This window comes from Typopeltis vanoorti, chromosome 23 (assembly GCF_054136105.1).
Source record: "Typopeltis vanoorti isolate ZY-2024b chromosome 23, IOZ_Tvanoo_1.0, whole genome shotgun sequence".
Classification (NCBI taxonomy): Eukaryota; Metazoa; Arthropoda; class Arachnida; order Uropygi; family Thelyphonidae; genus Typopeltis; species Typopeltis vanoorti.
Genome location: NC_143571.1, coordinates 75101456 through 75115628, shown reverse-complemented (window position 1 = coordinate 75115628; position 14173 = coordinate 75101456). Strand labels below are relative to the sequence as shown.

The 14173-nt window shown below is 35.2% G+C and overlaps 1 protein-coding gene across 1 annotated transcript in view; it reads left to right on the top strand.

Annotated features, from left to right (window-relative positions):
• Positions 1 to 7017: 7017 nt before the first annotated feature.
• Positions 7018 to 14173, top strand: part of LOC150093994 (uncharacterized) — a 120491-nt gene continuing 113335 nt past the window's right edge. Inside the window, exon 1 of the mRNA XM_090412932.1 lies at positions 7018 to 7118. The gene's annotated coding sequence lies outside the window, so the exon portion shown is untranslated. The remainder of the gene's footprint in view (positions 7119 to 14173) is intronic.

Sequence of the window (14173 nt, the reverse complement as noted above, 5' to 3'; positions counted from 1 at the left end):
TTCAAGCGTGGTACTTGAAGTACTCTTACAGGTACTTCAAGTACCACGCTTGAATCCAAGGAAAAACTGTGTCCTAGGTATTTCACCTGTACAATGCAGAAGTGAATCGTCAACTCAACCTTTCTCTCTGTGGAAAAATAGTAGAACACGAGCCTCACCCAAAATACTTGGGAGTGAGCCTGAACAGAAGCCTAACCTATAAAAGGCACATCATCAACCTCACAATTAAATTAAAACCAGAAATAATATCATTTCAAGGCATGCTAGAACAACCTGGGGTTGTGGTGCAAAAGTCCTAAGGTCGTCTGCACACTAGTCGTCGCATTTTCAGCAGCAGAATATTGTGTCCCTGTCTGGGAAAGAAGTACACACACTAACATTATAGACACCCAGCTAAACTCTACCATTCGCAAAATTAGTGGGACAGTGAGAAGCACCCCTCTCTCCTGGCTGCCTGTTCTATCTAACATTGCTAGAAATTAAAGGAATTTAATAAATTCCTTAATCCTTAAATTAAGGAATTCAATAAAGCATTGAGCAACCCACTCCTTTCCCTACACCACTCTCATAAACCCACCTACTCTTCGCCTCAAATCTAGAAAGCCTCTCTAGCAATGGACGAACTCTCTTCAGCTGCACTGCCATCAATATCTGACATATGGAGAGAATACTGGTCCAACAATCTCCCAACAAACGGCTTCCTGGTAGAAGATCCCTGTGCTCTGCAACCTGGTTTTGATCTTCCTAGGAAGATTTGGTCATCAATAAACAGGATCAGAACTAGACAGGGCAGATGTGGCTACCTTTTACATAAATGGGGATGTCAGATCACCCTTATTGTGATTGTTCTCCCGTGGCTCAGACGATTACTCATAAGTAATTGAAACGTTGGAGTATCATTTTTTCCATTAATTTGCCTGGAATTGAATTCAGTGAAATTGGTCTATAACTTCCTGGTTGGTCTTGCGGTTTGCTAGGCTTTAAGATTGGCATAATTGTGGCTGTCTTCCAGTCTTTCGGAAGTTTTCCTTGTTTTAGGCTATTGTTGTATATGCGAAGTAGCCAATCTAGAGCTAGGGAAGAAGATGTTTGATCATAATTCCTTGTATGTTATCTGGTCTACATGATTTATTTATATCTAGTCTCTTTAAGGCATCTCCCAATTCAGAGATTGTAAATGGATCCTAGAATAGTTTGTTTTGATATTTTGGGGAGTTTGCAGCATTTTTCTGCTGTTGAGCCTGTTTTGATATTTGATGGTCTTTCCTAGTATTCATCTCTAGTTTGCTTATATTTTGAAAATGAAAGGCCAAGGTATTTGCGATCTCCCTATCTCCAATTTTGATATTTCCATCTGGATCTTTTAGCGTGTTAGTCTCACTTGCCTTTGGTAGGTCTCTTTGTAAATTAGCAGTCAGTTTCCAAAGTTTGATATCTAAAGTGTTTGGATTTAAGTTGTGGCAAAATTCTTGCTACCTAGTTCTTTGTAATATATTATATTTTTGTTTAATTTCAGCATTTATCTTGTTGTACTCGATCCTGGTTTCTGGAGAGCTTCCAATTTTTAAGATATTAAAAATTCATTTCGTTTAGTTATTTTACTGGCAAGTTCCTGGTGAACCTTTGTGTAGTTTGAAATAACTTTTCTCTTGTAGCCCTTTGGGATACTTTTCTTTGCTGCATTTAGGATAGTATTCTTCCAAGTTATATAGTCTTTGTCTAATTCATCATGGTATGTGTGATCTTTCAGCATTTTACTTACTTGATTCTTGTAGTTCTCCCAATTTCCTGTCTGGAATTCCAATGATATTTTCTTTTTGGGTGGGTCTAGTCATTTTTGGGTTCAGATTGATTAATATTGGAGTATGATCGCTTCATACTGGTTCCAAAACAGACCAAATAGCTTTGTTGTGAAGATCAGGAGACACCGCAGTGATATCTAGGGCATCTTTTGTACCATAAGAATGAGACAGATAAGTAGGTTCTCCACTGTCGAGAGTTAATAGTCCTGTTTCATCTAAAAAATTACTCAGGTTTTCTCCTTTTGGATTTATTTCCTCAGAATTCCATAATAGGTGTTTGCTATTAATGTCTCCTAAGATAATGGAGTTTTTTTCAATGAGATGGGATAGGTTGGAAAGATTTGATCCAGGTTTGTCAGGAGGATGACAACAATTGAATATGTTTAATGGCTTTTTACTTGGTTCCCGTATTTGGATTCCTTGTATTTCAGTTCCTTCTGATACTATGTCTAACTCAACAACTTTATATGACAAGTTTCGGATTAGTGCTATATATATTATATAATATATAGCATTATCATAGTTTTTAAAGCATTTAACTGACTGCAATGCTCTTCACAATTGCCCCAAGGAATGCAAAAAATGGATCTTTGCTCACTAAATTATTAACTTCTTTTACATCTGTTATCTTTTACAGCACTTATATTTCGAAAAAGAATGGAATGACTTTTGGTATGTTATTATCACACTTCATACTCTTAACTAATCTTCGACAGGTATACGGGAACAAATAGGCGTTAGCTGATTTTTTTGATTTTTTGAGGGTTTTCTTTCTAATTTCTAAACATTCAGAGTAATTGGATAACTAAATTCTTGACAATATCTGTTCAACAACAATCTTCTGACAACATCCGATGCTCTTGATTAGTTTATATGAAAATGGCATGTTAATTTGACTGAACTGATTTGTATATATCCCACGTGCAACTGTAGAATCACTGTTTGCTACAAACCTGCAAAACTTACCAAAAAAAAAAAAAAGGGAAGGGAAGGGAAGGGTAGGGTTGGAAAGTCCAGAGTTTCAATTCTGTTTATTGAGGCTATGAATGTCCCACAAGGCCATCTCAATTGATTGCATGCCAGCAAGTCTCACAGAGTAATTAGAATTTTTCTCACAAAATTCATCTCACCCTCTATTTTTTATCCACTAATATTGACTATCCACTAAAACTAAGTATCCACTAATACCTAATTTTCCTACTACGACACTATTACCATCAATTCTTCACTTTTCTTCTTCCTCTCTTCGAGTCAGTGGCAGCCGGTGAAAATTTTAAGTGGAGGTGCTGAATATACAAAAAAAAAAAAAAAAAAAAAAAAAACCACTTCTTTTTCCGTAATTAGTAACGAATTTATTAATAAATAAATTTACATATTAAAAATTGCTTTATTAAAAATATTTCATCCTCACCACGAACAATCACCAACAGTAAAAGTTTCGTTTCGTATCAATAGCAATGACAAGCACAAACGAATATCAGCGTTAGATCGCAGTGTATTTGTTTTGTGTAACGATAATTGAAAAAATATAATTCTTTTCATATTTTCAACAGTTACACTCGTCATAATTCAGCCTGCTATCTATAATAAATAAATAATTATATGCTATTTTAACAAAATAAAATAAGATTTACAAAAAATAGTTCACCACGAACACACACCAATTATAAACGTTTCATATCCCACAGAAATATCCCGCGGAAGCTTATGATACACTGCCCAAGCGGCAGTGTATCGTATGACGTAACGTGCAAGCACAAACGAATATCGGAGTTTTATTATTATTATTATTATTATTATTATTATTATTATTATTATTATTATTATTATTATTATTATTATTATTATTATTATTATTATTCCTGATACCTCCAAGGAGTACGAGGACTCATCGCGGGAGGACACCTACAACTGTCTCAATGACCACACCGAACCTCTATTACGAATCATCTCCATCAACGCCATCTACCGCCCACCTCCACCACCACTACAACTAGCATTTTTTTGTCTGTAAATTGCGTGTGTTCTGAAGAGCCGATTTGTCTGTATGCGGGATGAAAACCCTGCCAGTAATAATTGAGATCTAACTGAGTTAGATCGCAATTATCATTACACGAAACAAATGAAAAAATATAATTCTTTTCAAAAGTTACACTCCTCATAATTCAGCCTTGTATCTATAATAAATAAATAATTATATGTTATTTTAACAGAATAAAATAAGATTTGCAAAAAATAGTTCACCACGCACACGCACCAATAATGAACGTTTCGTTATTTCTGTGATATGAAATATCATAAAAATAATACATGTAAGCATACTAAAGATACACTGCCATTTGAGCACTGTGGGAATGACATAACGTGCAATAACAATTGCAAACGAATATCGGCCTTAGATCGCAGTGCATTTGTTTCGTAATCTAAAGCGTTAATAGAACAATTCCAATTATTAACTATTCAATCAATGTCTAAATATAAGCTGTAACCCTTAACATGTTGTATTGCATTTATATAATGTTGTAAGCATTGTTATTATTTATAAACACAAACAAAATTTAATTTTTTCATTTTTTCCTTGAGGGTGCTGCAGTGTCGCAATGCTTATGTACGGGCCGCCACTGCTTCGAGAATTAAGCATTTGCCTATTCCAGCTTCACTGGTCTTTTCATCTTGTCACTAGTCTTCCTCTTTCTCTTTAACTTTGGTCTATATGTATTCATCTCTTTTGGTAGCCGATGTCTTTCCTTCCTAGATAGATGTTCTTTCCATTTTTCTCTATATTCCTTGATCTTGTCATTTATGTTATAAATATCTAGTTCTCTTCTATTGCTTCATTTCTTATATGGTCTAATTTTGGGCATCCTTCAATTTTTCGTAAATATCTCATCTCTGTAGCTTGTATTTTATTTTCATCTTTTTTTTTAACCGTCCATATTTCTAAATCATATAACAGAGTGGGAGTGGCCATTACTTTATAAAATTTTAGCTGAGTTTCTCGTCTTTTTTTTATGCACTGACGATACACTTTCCTTCTCATGTAAATAAAATCTATAGAACTTAACAGGCATAACATCCTTGTCTTCAGTGTTGTAGTGAATGGGAAAAATTTACCTCTGGGGCCATGCTACAGGAAAATTTATTTTCTTATTTTATATATGTTCCAACAAATTACCCCAAGAACCTAATTTTGCTTTTCTCTAGCGCACCATATTGTTATTATTACGTAACACCTCCAGGGAGTCCAAGGACTCATCGTGGGATGGCACACTACTCTACTTCACTAAATACATCTCTCTCCCTCCACTACTATTTAATTCTCCAACTACGACAATTAAGCCATCTATCGCCCATCATCACCAACAAGAGTATTTTTTGTCTGTAAATTGCGTGTGTTCTGAAGGCCGATTTGTCTGTACGTGGGATGAAAAACCCGAGTTTCCGGGAGTAAAAACCCTGTTACCGCCATATGAGATCGGCTAACTCACTTTCAGCTGAAAAAGCTTATATAAGGATTATCGCTATGATATTATTTGTATAGTTTAATGTCGTCATCGATAATCCTAAATAACTAGAATAACAAACTAATAATTATTTCCTTTTCCCGAAATGCGTTGGGGTAGTTGAAATTATGTCAGTAAACTAAGGTCATGTGATTAGTATATTATGCTTTTAATTGTGTGCATTTTTCAGCAAGCTTTTCGGTTTTGTGAGTTAAAAAAGAAAGAAAAAGATTCTAAGAGAGAAAACTTGTCAGCCTTGTTTAATTATTATTATTCCTGATACCTCCAAGGAGTCCGAAGACTAATCGCGGGAGGACATCTTCAACTGTCTCTACACCTTACCTCTACTACGAATCAACGCCATCTACCGCCCACCTCCAACACCACCACAACTAGTAATTTTTGTCTGTAAATTGCGTGTGTTCTGAAGGGCCGATTTGTATGTATGCGGGATGAAAAACCCGAGTTTACGGGAGAAAAAACCCTGCTACCTCCGTATGAGATCGGCTAACTCACCATCGATTGAAATCGACCAGATAAAGATTCCTCCCGTCGCGACGAGAATCGAACTTGGGCCTATTCCAATCGAAGGACGCAATGTACCGTCGTTCTTCCAATTGCGCTACGGAGGCGCTTAAGATTGGATAACTCGCTCTTTATTGAAATTCCTTGCAAATGTTCCTTGCTCCAGATCGGATTCGATCTGGAATCAGAAATTTTTTGTCAGAAAATTCCTAACAAAAAACGTAGGATGCTACCAACTACACTATAGTACAGACGTTCCTTCTGTCTACTTTGATTACTAAATCAAAATTTCAGCGATTCAAGAAAGAATCCTATGGATTCTTTCTTGAATCGCTTAGATATGGTAGATTATATGATTTTCTACTAGTCCACTTGGTTGACTCATTAGCGCTGACAGCTAACTCCCAGGTGTTGACTTACGCTTGGACTCGCCAATAGTTCTTCGGCATGAAACACTTAGATTTCGAGTTTCGTATCCGGCATTAAAATAATGAGGGATTTATTATCCCCTTAACTTAAACTAACCTTGGTTTTCCGTTAGGATTTAGAGAACTTCTTTCCAATTTTCGTAGACTTTTTTTAACATCACCGCCTGTAATTTCATTTTTTAGGAATTATTCACGACATTATCATACTACACAAACGTATTATGAGTTGAAAACTTTGTCAATTTTCTTGAAGCGGTTTAAAGCCCATTAAATGTAAAATTAAAACAATTCCACTTGTGTTTCTATCTGCGTTCAGCATGTTTAGACACCTACTCAGGAATGATTCATGTTTTTTCTGTTTTCTTAAGAACATATCAGTTTTTTTATTTATTTATTATTATTATTATTATTATTATCTTATTGCAACTTAACTATATATTTATTAGAAATTTCTTGTTTAACAAAAATGTTGAAAATTATGTGATAGCGAAATTCTCTCTCATCTTATATGCCACTGTGTTGTAACGAACTGAATTAAGCTTCATAAATTTAGCGTTATCAAATACAGTATACTGTATAGTCAATGTAATTGAACATATTTAATCCACGGTAACCGGAGAAAATTTCAGGAACGAGAGGTGCTATTGGCGTGTTTATCAGAGACGTCTTTATTGATTGGCCAACTTTATCCCTAAATACCAATAACGACGATTATGTATGTCCCATCATGACAAGGGACTTGTGTAAGATAGTATAGTACGAAAATTCAATGCATATTCGTTGTATTGTATATTTGTCTTGCTGAGTTGTATCTGTTTGTTGTGTGAACAATTATTCGATCGTCCGCTTTTCTTGCTTTTGTAAGTACGGTATTTCGTTTTCGAAATTGTTCATATATGCTCATTTCAACTATACTGTTTCCTTAAACAGGCACTGTATTTATTTATTTTCCCCTATAGCGAACAGTTGCATCAGTAATGTATTTTTCGTGTTAAAATACTGTTTATAGTGCGTGAATTGGTTATGAATGTGTTTTTGTTTCTTGTTATGAACGTTCTTTATAGTACATGAACTAATATTAATGTAAGATTTCATACTAATATTCGCAGTCGACACCTGTTGTTTGGCATTTGTATTTTATTCAGTGGTTGAATTTTGCGGAAAGGGATCGCTGTCCGGCCTTCTTTGAAAGAAACCCGGATATTTTGATTAATTAGGATGTGCCGATGCTCATTTTAAGGCAGTTATATTTTCATCCTCTTTTCTTTTGACTTTTAATTCAGCTCTGATCTCATGTAATACTTTAAAATACCATACAGATTATGCAGCCATGATGTTTAAATATGAGTATGCATTTGTTCGGTTTTGTAGAACTCGCTAACGAAAATTTTCAATAAGAAATAAAAGAAACGAATTATTAAAATATATGAAAATGCAATAAAATTTTGCTGTAAAATTTACGATTTGTCGTATCAATGAAGTTCAGAGTGTATTTAGCAGGACAGCCAACAGGATCAAAAACGTATTTTGTTTGTATCATCTCCAAATAGGCACGTCTATGGCACTGTCTTAGGACAGTCTTTCCTTCTCGTAGAATCAACACGTTTTTCACTCTTCCATCAGCTAGAATCCTTATCACACAAAAAATAAATGAAATAAAAATCCACCACTGTCCCACACACCATGGATACCTCCTGAAAAACTAGCAAAAGCTCAGATACATATATAGAATTACCTTTTGGCCTTATCAAAAATTAGTTACCATTATATACGTACTAAGAGATCATCTTCACCACTTCTATCATCAGGCATAAAAATATTGTCTGCTCCTGCAAATTGGTTCACTTTGGTCAGAGTGGAAGCTCTGCTGCCTTTTGCAGAGATGAAAATAGCCTATAGTATTGCAGCTATTGAATTAAATAATTGAATTCAGATTTTTAGATAGATTGAATTCAGATAATTGATCTGAATAAGTCGATCAGTGCAGTGATGGAAGAAAATTTCTCTCCTCTACAAGTAATTCTTGTGTAGAGGCTTACAAGAGGCTTTTCTTGGAATCTGTCACAGCTTTTCAAAATCAACCTACTTAAATATGCCTTCTTCATATTACCAGAAATTTGAGACTTAGTGTGAGACATCATCTAAAATTGCCTTGTGATGCCAGAGGTTTGCTGGAATACTGATCTGTGGTTTGTCTTTGCTTTTTGAGTATTTGTGTTTGCATTCATGAAGATGCAATGGAAACCAAGTTGAAATTATTATTATTATGAGAGACCTCCAGGAAGTTGGGGACTTATCAAGGGAGGCCACATACTTCATGCACAGCTGTCATACTTATTCATTCACATTGCTTGCACACACAACATCCAATGGCAAACCATCCCAATCATATACCACTCTTTGAGAGAGAAATCTAGCCCTCATCTCTTCTCATTGGCATTCATTCTAAGGTTCCAAGGATGCCTTCTCATCCTTTCCCCACCTTCCATAAAATGAAAAATTCCATCAACTGAACTCCTATATGACCCTTTCAGAAATTCAAGTCTCAATCATATCACCTCTCTTTCTCCTGTTTGCTAGCATCTGCAGTCTACAAATTCTCAATCTGTCTTCATGAGTATTCCACAAACTTGATATAATTTTTAACATTCTCTTTTTGCACTCGCTTCACTGTATCAGAATCACCACAGAAACCAGGAGACCAGATCTGTACACAGTGAGGTCTTATCAAGGCTTTATAAGGAGGCAAAATGACGTAACATCCTTATCTTTATATGTTAAAGTTCGTTTCATTGCAGATATCACCTTAATAAAATATAATTAGAGGTAGTGTGATAAGAGAAGTAACAAGTTATGCAATTTATAAAAGGCACCAATCTTCATAAAACAGGATACATTTTTACTGTGTATTTTGTCACCATGTATTCAGCTTAGATGCTTAGAGTAAGCATGTCAATGCTTAATGGAATGAAAACAGCAGAAGGAATGAATTAAAACAGTTTAATGCTTTAGCAGTATCTCATCTTCACAAATAATCTTCACACTTGTAAGCTAGAACCTATCTAAGAAAGGAGTCTTCTGTGGGCATAGTATGAAACCTAAGGTTCTAACTCAGAAGCTGCATGTGCTCTTAAAAACCAATCAGATTGGTTTTTAAGCACAGCTGCAATTCTAGAAAGTTCCTTATTTGGACATGCTGTGATGAATCGTGTATTTCCCTATTCGATTCTGTACATGATATCCAAGTTGTGGTCTCGTAGACATCTCAAATCCATAGAGAACAGATTCTATACACACTAGGAATATAAGCATGAAGTGCATTTTATGCTTTGCTTATGACTGTTACTTATATTATTCCTTGATTACAATCCTAGAAATTCTCAGATTAAACAATAAAAAGATTGGTAAAAAAAAGTTCTTGATTTCTTAAAATTTTCAAATCCTTTTGATCTCCCCCTCCCCAGATACACAAATTACCTAAAATCCCCAAATCCAACAATTTCCTCAAATTGATAGTAAATGCTGCTGATATACAGATTCCCTCCTCTTGCAGATTCTCTTAAATCCTTTACTCGGCCTCACTGGCCATACCTGTTAAGTTAAAAATTCTGTGGAAAATTTGGAGACTATGGAAATTGAGATTTCCTCAATTTCCATAGTCTTTATGGAAATTGAGGAAATTGGTATCTATGGAAATTGAGAATGAATACAGTTAAGAAAGGGGTCAGAGCTAGATTTTTCTCTCATAGAGCAGTGCATGATTAGATGGATTGCCTTTGGAGGTCATGAGTGCAAGAAATGTGAATGAATTCACAAATAGGTATGAGCCAGTGTTGGTCATGTGCCTCCCCTCTACAAGTCATTAGCCCATAGAGATCCTAATCATAGTACTAATAATTTAATTTTAAATGATTCCAGTATTATGGTCTGCTTTGACTTTATTTCTCTCTTGACTAATATCCCCTTGAATGACACCTTTGCATGCTTAAGAAATAGTTTTATCCATGATAACACACTTCTCTACTCCTTACAGGAAGAACAAAATATATACAGGATGTAATAATGAGTTCTTATGTCCACTTGCTAATATTTACATGGAGTTTTGAAAAGCAGGCTCTTGGCACATTATTATTGTGACACATTTCCACTTACACCTTTTGTTTGGCTAAGATATTGATCTGTTCTGAGTTTGGCCTTGTAGTGTAGACCATGGTTTCTCAACCAGGGTTCTACGGAACACTAGTGTTCTGTGAGATATCATTAGGGGCTCTGCAAGAGATTGCGATTGAAAATAAAATAAACATTGTGTGTATAATACATAAATAAATAAAGATAAAGATATAATAATTTTTATCCAGTGGTTCCTGAGACCTGAAGATTATTTCAAGGGTTCCTCCAGAATAAAAAGATTGAGAAAGGCTGGTCTAGACAGTGGACATATTCCTCCTTCACTTTGACAGTCAGCATCCAAGAATTCTATTTTACTATGGAAAAAGAACTTAGCAATAGTCTAGCCTTTCTAGACATCTTAATAATACATCTTCCAAGTGGTACCTTCTCTTTTACAATATACAAAAACCCATCTACTACAGATATATTCACATATTTTCTCCTCATCTCCCATCTTTCTCATCAGTATAGCATTATTAAAACACTTAGTAATGAGCCATCAGTCTCTGTTCTAGTAAAGCATATCTCACAGCTGAACCAAGCTATATACTATTCCTTATCTGATGGCTACAATCTCTTCTTTTTATGGTGCTATCTTCTATCGAAGGTCAGCGACAATCTTGGCAAACAAACTGCGTTCTTGCGCTAATCTGAGCAGTTGTATGCTGCTCTTTCCTGTCCACGTCTTGATCTTGTCAAACCAAGATATTCTTTTTCTTCCTCTAGCTCCTTTGCCATCAATTCTTCATACCAAAATAGTTTGTAGAAGTTGGTATTTCTCATGATGTGGCCAAAATATGATGTTTTTCATTTATTGATTATTTCTATGAGATCTTTGGGTTTGGCAATGGATTTTAAGACATCTGCATTGGTAATTTTTTCTGTCTATGATATCTTTAGCATTCTTCTAGTTAGCCACATCTCAAAGCCTTCAATTTTCTTGATGGTTGTCACCTTCAGTGTCCATGTTTCAACTCCATTGAGCAGAATGGACCAGACATAACATTTCAGCATTTGGCATCTGGCTTCTATGTTTAGATTTTTATTGCAGAATAATATTCTCATTTTCATGAAAGACTGCTGTGCAACTTCAATCCTTGTCTTTATATCTATTTCAGGACCCCATCTTTCATTAAGCCAGCAATCAAGATATTTATACCTTGACACTTGATCGATATTTTTCCCATTGAGTGTCAGTTTCATTGATGAGGTTGGATGTTTGCTGATGACCATGTATTCCGTCTTATTGATGTTTCTATTTATTCCCATTCTTTGGCTTTCTATCTGTACTCTGTCAATGAGTTTTTGGAGATCCGTGATGTTATCTATAATTAGCACAGTGTCATCTGCATGTCGTAGGTTGTTAACAATTTTTTCATTTATTGTGATTTCCTCTGGACAGTCTTCTAATGCCTTTTTAAAGATTACCTCTTAGTATATGTTGAACAAGAGTGGTAATAGCATGCATCCTTGTCTTACTCCTCTTTTGATGTTAATATCACTGGTGGTAATACTGTCTAATTGAATGGTAATTGATTGATTCCAATACAGATTTTTTATGTCTTTTTCATCTAGCTATATTTATTGAAGGGCTTTTATTAACTTTGTGTGTCTGACCTTGTCAAACTCTTTTTTTAAATCTTTGAAACACATAAAGACAGATTTCTGTTTTTCTATGCAATTTTGTAAGTATTTGGGTGCAGAAAAGGGCCTTTCTAGTACCAAAACCATTCCAAAAGCCAAACTGCATTTCACACAGTTTCTTCACTTTTTCTGCAGATGCGATTCTGAATTATTTTCAAAAATATTTTTAATGTTTGGCTCATTAGACTAATAAGTCGGAAGTTGCCACAGGAATTCGCTTTGGGCTTCTTTGGGATAGTGACAAACGTAGATTTGAGGCAATCTGGTGGAAATTTGCAACTTTCATATATTTTATTGAACAGTTTTTCAAGAAGTTCGATGTTATCTAGTTCTATTAATTTTAAAAATTCTGTTTGCACACCATCTGGTCCACTGGCTTTTCCTGTTTTACTTGATCTTATAGCATTTCACATTTCAGAATTGCTGGGCCTTATATGTTATCTTTTATATTTGTAGGTTTCTGTCTGTTGTATTGAAGAGTTCTGTTAAATACTTTATCAAAATCTGTGCTTTGTTCTTTTCTTCTAGAACTAATGTTCCACTTTTGTCTCGTAGCAACACTGTTTGCTTTTTTCTGAGTTTTCTGGAAATTTGGTTGATTTTCTTATACAGATTGAAATGGTCATGTTTCTTCTGAAGCAGTTCAATCTCGGTACATAAATTTTTCATCCAATTTTCCTTTGCTTCTTTTATTTTTTTCTTGATGATGTTATGGATTTCTGTATATTTGGCTAGGTCTTTGTTTTTGTACATTCTTCATGTATGTACATTCTTCATGTATCAATAAGAGAAAGAATCTCATTTGTTTTACATTATTCACATAACCTACTTCTTCAATACTTGTTACGATGGCATTCTTTAAGCTATTCCAAAGAGATTCCACTCTTTCATTTTCTTCTATGTTAATCTCTTGTAATTGCAGGTTAAGCTGTGTCTTGGCTTTATTTATTTTCGGGTCTTTTATTTTTTCTACATCAATTTTCTTTTTCTTCTTTTGTGATTTTTTGGCTGCTTTTAATCTAAGTTGTATTTCTGCAACTATGGGATTGTGGTGTGAGGAGATATCTGCTCCAGGATAAGTCTTTGTGCTTTTTATACTACTGTGGAATATTTTATTTATCAGTATGTAGTCAATTTGATTTTCTGACAATATTATGTTGATTATCTTGAGGAGATTTCCAAGTGTACAGTCTTCTGGGTGGAAGTTTAAACCAGGTGTTTGCTATTGCTAAATCTTCTTCCTGACAGAACTGGACAAGTGATCTCCTTGTTCATTTCTGGTGCCTAAGCCATGTTCTCCAACAATTTCTCCATCACCCCCTCTGTCCACTTTCACAATGAAGTCACCCATCACTATGTTTATTTCATGTTTCTTTGTTCAATATTTAATCTCTTTTAAGTGTTCATAAAACTCTTCAACTTTTTCTTCGCTTTTGTCAGCTGTGGGTGCATAAGCTTAGATGATATTTATATTAACACGTTTCCCTTAAGTTGTAACAGCATTATCCTCTGAGAAAATGGGATCCAATTTATTACCGTTTTATTGATTTCTTCATCTACTATTATAGCTACACCATGTCGATGTTTGTTCTCATCATTCCCAGAGTAATACATTGTCATATTATCTTGTTGACACTTTCCAGTAAGAGTTTGCTCGCCATGGTGGTTGTTCTGGAGATAAGGTAGAGCAGTAGTTTCTCCATTTGCTTTCTGCTGCACAGTATTACAGACGTACACAATATAATCATATTGCCATCTGCAAATCTCTGATCACAAGCTTTTCTGTCATCATTTGGTTTCACCCTTGTGTCAGTACTGTCAATGCTGCTTTCCATTGTCAGGGGCAGTGGCTCCAGCAGGTGCTTATTTAATGGCGGCACTACTCACCGTGTTGTCGTTGGGCTTTGTGAGGTTATAAGTGAGATAGAGTTACCACCTCTGTTCCCCCATGCCGTGATAGCTCAGTTGCTGTTGGTCCATGGCTGCTTATGTCACAGCTAGCCAATGCCATAACGAGGACATGGCAAAGGAGGCCCCCGCCATGGGTGCAACTAGGTTTGGGGTACAAAAGGTAAAAAAATGTAAAAAATAAATAAATAGA